The sequence below is a fragment of the Micrasema longulum genome, unplaced genomic scaffold (assembly GCF_059751315.1).
Source record: "Micrasema longulum isolate JH-2025_06_02 unplaced genomic scaffold, ASM5975131v1 h1tg001171l, whole genome shotgun sequence".
Lineage (NCBI taxonomy): Eukaryota > Metazoa > Arthropoda > Insecta > Trichoptera > Brachycentridae > Micrasema > Micrasema longulum.
The window spans coordinates 392,707-398,356 of record NW_028278358.1 but is presented as its reverse complement, the minus strand read 5'-3'; the positions used below and the strand labels follow the sequence as shown (position 1 = coordinate 398,356).

Below are 5,650 nucleotides of genomic sequence, written 5' to 3'. Positions count from 1 at the left end.
AATAGATACTGTCATTTTTCTTTAAGACCAAATTGCAACCACACAAACTATAACAAATCTGCGTTGAATTAACTCGTTAATAAATACCTTTTCAAAAAACCTATTTGCACTTTGGTATTTTATGTTGATTTAAATTATTACGAGTATTATCATTATTTTGAAAATTACTTAACCCTGATGCCCTTTATAAAAATCACATAAAAATATATCGTCAAATTGATGGAAAAAAAATACAAAATAACATCAATACAATACATAAAGAATGGTCGCACCATTACCGACATACAACAACTAAATCATCTAACATAACGTCACCGAACTCGCAATCAGCAAAATAATGTAATATTAACCCTTAACCCCTTCTCGTCCCATCTGCATAATACATTTTGACAAAAAGGTGCGTTTACGAACTAACCGGCCGTCCCCAAATTCAACAGAATAATTATGAACTTGATAAATTGGCAATAAATACAACGAAATACATTTATAACACTGAAACCGTATTACTTTCTACCATGCCAAATAGACCAAAAAAATCCAATGAATTAATATTTATATTGTACTAGCGGACCCGACAGACGTTGTTCTGCCCGAACGTTGGCTTGCCCGCTATTTGCTTTGAAAAAGACTTTTCATTGATAAGTAGGTACCTAGGTACTTGTTTATGATTGAATTCTAAAACTAAACATTATTAACATTCAAATGTTGTTTTTTTTTTGGAAATTTCAAACTCGGCTCTTCTCACTAACAGGCGTGCACTTTATTCATAAATACGATTTTCAAAAACATATTGAATGCCAGTTAATATTATTTTAGTATTACCAAAAATCCAGTAAAAAGACATAAATGGGAAGAAATTATAAGTGCAAGGAACAAATCTGATTGGGATCCAGAAAGAGTGAAAGTTGGTTGGAAACATTCAGAAACATACTTTTTTGAAATACAAAAAAAAATCCTTATTTTTTTTGTAAATGCACTCTTCGAATGCAACCGTGGTAGGTCGATGAAAAAAAGATTAGTGCTTCTAACTTTTTTTTTACAGATTCGATTGGAATTTAATATATTATATCTACGAACACGCGCAGCGCAAAGATCTATGTACACCTCACTGAAAACTGCACGTAAATCGGTTAAGCCGTTTAGGAGTTTAGTGACATTACACGTACAGAAGAATTATATATATAAGGATGAATCCTGCCTCCTTACTAAAACTCTAAATACCAAACTGAGTTTTGATAGTAAGTGCTTAAGGAGAATAAAAGGCATAAGGTGGTTCGATTTCATAACTAGCGTTGAAGTCTGAGAACGGCCGCAGCGACCTCGTATAACGAGCGTTATGAAGGTGCGGGCGGCAGTGGACCTGGCTTGAACACGTTAACCCGAATAGCCTCTTCTTCACACCTGCGGGCTCCCGCCCTCCTAGATGACAGTCGATGACGAGCTTTCGGCTTTATTCGGCGAAACTAATGGGCGCGGGATTGACGTGGGGGTAGGCGAGTGCGCTGACTAGCAAAAAGGTCCGCCGGAGGCGTCTGGCGATATCCGCATGCTCCTCTTAGGACCAGATGTGGACAAAAAAGAAGACAAATATATAAGCAAATGAACAATGTTATGTATGCATGTTCAAATTAACTCGCTGGCGGACGAACAAATAACGTACTGTAACTAGAGCCAGCCAGGCTCCCCCTATTAACTTACGACCTCCCGGTGGCGTCGCGTCGTAAATTATCACTTTAATTAATTCAGTAATAATAATTATGTTTATAATCAGCGTTATGATTCTATGCGTATATATAATTATACGCTTAACCGTACAGCTATAGGCAATTATTCATCAGGTGATACGGTAGTGGTTAATCACGAAGCATGTTGTGTGGATCGGCTTATTAACTAAGCTTATATGAAATACTCAGTCAGTGAAATACTCATACTCGAAACCGGTCGAAGAGTAATTAAAAAATTCAAGTGGTTTATACAAATTTATAAAAAAATGTCATACCACAAAGTGAAAAATGTTTTTGAAAACAATAAAGAAATACTCAGTCACTAAAACGGTCATACATTATTAAAGTAACTTACGCGCGAAAATCGCAAATAAAATACGATATTTTGTTAAAAACGTTTTAAAATTAAGTAAATGTAAGGTAGGTCAACACACCTGCGATTTTTTTGGGAAATACCACTATTTAAACATATTTTAAGCGTAGATTATATTTAAGAAGATATTTATATTTGTTACAATTTCAAAGTATTTATTTACCTTAAATTTTACTCCATTCCACCTTGATATTGATTTCTGCATTTCGTTTTACTGATATTTCGTAAAATTATTTTCCAGAGCCGCAGAGAAAAGTTTTCCGATGGTTCCATCTATTTTATTAATTTTTCGACAAAATTATACGCCAAATGGTTAAGTGCCGAATTATCCTGTTGCGGGATTAGGAAAAGGACGAACGGTTATATAGAAGGGAGAGAAGACGTATAAAGTTGATACTCGGAAAGGAAAGGATCAGAAGAGGGCGGCAAATGCCTGCAGCAGACATAATATGTGGTGGCCGATGAGTTCCTCTCCCGGAATATATTTACCGAACGAGGGATACTTATTATTTCAACTGTTCTTTATAAAATGTCAAAACCTTTCATTTGTATTTAAAATTATGTAAACAACTTTTGAGGTTTTACTTATCAATTAGGGTTACTTAATTGTCAAAAATATGTCAAAAAGTATGTTCTAAGATAATGGCTGTTTAATATTTCAGTTGATTGTGGTGAGCACATTTCTGTTGAAGTTTAAATAAATTTATTAAAACTTATATTTATATTTTCAAACTTATAATTTACCCTAATATTTCAATTTTGGTAGCCATTTTCAACCAGTCGTAAATAACTCCCTATTAGAAAATGGAAATCAAGTTAGTAAATTGGGGTTCGAACCTCGGACCTGTGATCCGTGAGTCCCCAACACTGGCCACGGGACCACAACCCGGATAAAATTTCAATTTTAAATTTCGATCAAAAAACCTTATCCTTACGCTGTTTTTCCATGACATAATAATTTTCTGTATAACATTCACACCTGAATTTATCGGGTTCGTTTTCATTAACTATTGAACAAAATCGTTGTATATTTTTTAAGCCAATCAGCACTGCTTGACCAGACAGAGGGACAAAGCGACAGGCCGTCTTCTATTTTCTTAAGGTTAATAAGTACATTTGGAACACTGAGTAAATTTAAATTAGATTTGGATATGTTACTTCCATTTTTTTTAATTTACATCATTTTCCGTGTAAGACGGAGACGCAGATATTTTTACGGGAGGCACATTTTAGTAAGGTGTATGTACGGCGATTTCGAAAAATGTGCATTCAGCCCTGAAGTCCAGCGTTCAATAAAATGGGCAGCCATTAAAAGTTTAAAAAATGATGGGTTCTGCCTTACTTATTCGAAAAAAAATTAAGTAATATTCAACGGTTTCGATATTTTCCAGACTTTTGATAGGTTCAGAATTTAGAATACACCCCGAAGTTTCTATCGCACTGATCGTACGAATGGCATCATACAGGAAATGAATACACAATAAGTTTTTCTGGGTTATTATGCAGTGTGTCAAATAAAAAAAATACCGAAAACATTCTTAGGGAGCATATCCATAGGTACGTGGTGCATAATTTTAACAGGTTTATTAACACGATAACGCCATTATTCCACACAGGGGCTCAATTGCAAAAGTTAGGAAATAAAAATGTTCATTGTTTATTACTTTTTTTTAAATTATAAAAATAAAAACTGCATTAAAAAAAGTGTATTCCTAAAAAAGTGTTTCTGATGATGATGATCCTTAAAAAATGCTAAATATATGTAAGTATATTATTTTACAAAATGGGACACTTATTCAAAAATATTTTTTTTCTTTCGGAATTTAAATATATATAAAAATCCCGAGGTGGGATCATTTATTATGTAGACATTTACTTTATAGAACAACGTGATTCAATAGAAATGAACATATTTTGAGCGATGTTTTCCAAATGTTTGTAGACAAGGTTTTAGTCCACTCCCTATAGAGTTATCGAGATAGCAATTCATTGCAACAGAGAGGGAAAACATAATTGAAAGGAGAATATGGAAGCCTAAGCAGGATGTATAAAGTGGACACTTAAAGCAGCCAATAAAAAATAAAATCCCTTTTAATGTCTAGCCATCCATATTCCCTTGTAAAAATTGTTTTTATTCTTTGTTGCAATAAAGTTCAAACATATTTTTAATTTTACGAGTTTGTTGAAAAAAATATTTTTCTTTTTGTTACGTCCCAAAAATTGCATTAATTTATTTTTGCAAAATAATATATAATTATTATTACGATGATACTGTTATAATATTTCACTTTATCAGCTAGGAATAATTAGTTTTTATTGAACACTTTACGTACAGCAAACAGAAGCTTTAAAATTGAACCTTTTTCAACCAGAGACTTTTTAAAACAACACGAACTTTGAAAATGATTTACAAAGTAAATACTGACCCCATTCACTCGCGGCTTTTTTGGATTGATTTAGTAAATCTTTTCTATAAACATTATTGTTTTCGTTTTGTTGGGTTCACTGCGAGCAGTTCATACCGTAAACAAACTGCCGTATTCGCGTCTTTCGAAATCATGGCATTGGAGGGAGCTGTTTTAATCGAATTGTAAAGGTAGTTTTTAGATTTCATTATATTTTTTTATACAAATGTATAAATAATGATAGTTATCGTATATTTCAATTTTTTTATATATTATGGAAATATAAAATATATTATAAAATATATTTTTTAAAACTATTTCTTTACCCCTCGCAACCGCAGTTGTTTTAAAACAAAGCTAAATAATTTTAAAATTACTTGAAAAAAAATATATTCAGAAAAATAACAAATAATCCGGTACACGAATAATGTTTTTAAAATGAATAATTCGGATAAGAAAGGGTTAACTAACAAGACAGTTTTTTCTTAAATGAAATTCCACCGAGCTTATGAAAATTAATGTTTTGTGGTTTACGTAATTAACTCGAAAGTAATTTATTAATTATACTGTTAGTATCAGCCTATGGTGTATTCCTATTAGTGTACCTTTTGCGTACTGCTGACAAATTGCACCCACGCCCGATAGCGGTGTAATTCGTCACTGCCTTCATATTTAAATGTCACGAGAACCTCGCGAATAGATCACCCTTCTTGTAGCACCTACGTGTTTGCTAAAAACGTATTGAAGTATTATTTCCCTCTTTCAATTACTTGTTCAATTATATCTAGCGGACGTTTGAAAACCTATCGCGTATTCTCAGCTCTGTAGTAGGTAACTTCATTAATCGAAGGAGATGTTAAACCAACCATCTAGCGACTCCTCGAGAGGAATGCTTTAATTTGCAAATATTCCGGTTCCGGGAAATAACGAAATGCCGAGTCGGAGTGGAGCGAGGAATGTCTGCTCACGGAGTTGTGAAGAATCTGAAGAAATAAGAGGTGCGGTTTAGGGGACGAGGGTCGGGTGATGAGGAGATGAGAGGAGCGGGAGAACCGGTGACGGGAGTGCAGGAGCGCGGGAACGGAAGAGGGTGGGGAATGTAAAATGTACGAGTACAGACGCTCGGTGGAACACGTCACGTCACACGC

At 33.9% G+C, this 5,650-nt stretch overlaps 1 long non-coding RNA gene across 1 annotated transcript; it reads left to right on the top strand.

Moving 5' to 3' along the window:
* Positions 1–1,908: 1,908 nt before the first annotated feature.
* LOC148276651 (uncharacterized) lies at positions 1,909–2,463 on the top strand. Its single transcript, XR_015823685.1, has 2 exons — positions 1,909–2,144; positions 2,339–2,463. It is a non-coding gene; the product is annotated as an uncharacterized LOC148276651 (long non-coding RNA).
* The last annotated feature ends 3,187 nt before the right edge of the window (positions 2,464–5,650 follow it).